This window comes from Penaeus monodon, chromosome 27 (assembly GCF_015228065.2).
Source record: "Penaeus monodon isolate SGIC_2016 chromosome 27, NSTDA_Pmon_1, whole genome shotgun sequence".
NCBI classification, from domain to species: Eukaryota; Metazoa; Arthropoda; class Malacostraca; order Decapoda; family Penaeidae; genus Penaeus; species Penaeus monodon.
In genome coordinates, this window is record NC_051412.1 from 35,669,215 (window position 1) to 35,670,011 (window position 797).

General features: G+C 39.8%; 1 protein-coding gene across 1 annotated transcript in view; it reads left to right on the forward strand.

Annotated features, from left to right (window-relative positions):
• Nucleotides 1–797, forward strand: part of LOC119590507 — a 19,867-nt gene that overhangs the window by 11,366 nt on the left and 7,704 nt on the right. The gene's annotated exons all lie outside the window — the stretch shown is intronic.

Consider the following 797-nt stretch of genomic DNA (forward strand, 5'->3'; position numbering starts at 1 on the left):
CCCTCCCTCCCTCTCTTTCTCTCCCTCTTCTTCTCCCTCTCCTTCCTTCCTTCTCCACCTCTCCCCCCCTTCCTCCAACTCTCTCCCTCTCTCCACCTTTCTCCTTCTCCCCCTCTCTCTCTCTCCCTCTCTCCCTCCTACTCGCTTGCTTGCTTGATCTCTCTCCCTCCTACTCTCTTGTTTGATCTCTCTCCTCTCCTCTCCCCCCCTCTCTCCTTCCTTATCCTAGTCTATTCTCCCTCCCAGTTTGTTTCCTTCCCCTAGGCATTACTTTCTGCCTTTCCTCTCATCACTTTTATTCACTTTTATAACTATTATTAACATGTAATTTATGGAGACACAGTTTGCATTTTTTTGTTTTTTCATTAATGAGTAATGATAATTTGTGATTACATACTTTATTTCCATATTTTTCAGAGCCAGAACCTACTACTCCCCAAAGTCCAAGTATCGAGAAAGAGCTAGATTAGCTGTGGAAAGACCGATTCTCAAGCAAGAGGCAACAAAGGAACTGAATCTGATTCCCTAGGTAGAACCCCAGCAGCTGGAGCTCAAGTTGAAAATTCAAAGAAGAAAGAATTCTTGATTTACTGTTCAAACTGGCTGATCAAATTGAATTTATCTCTCTTGAAGATGACTTTTAATGAAATGACAGAGGCTTCTTTTTCTTCTTCAAAACCTTTCCAAAATATTGTATTATTTTTAAGATTCCCAAAAGCTAAAAGAAAATTTATTAGTGTATTTTTCCTTATTTCTTTTTACCAAGAAATTTTTCAAAACTTACCCAATTCCCACCT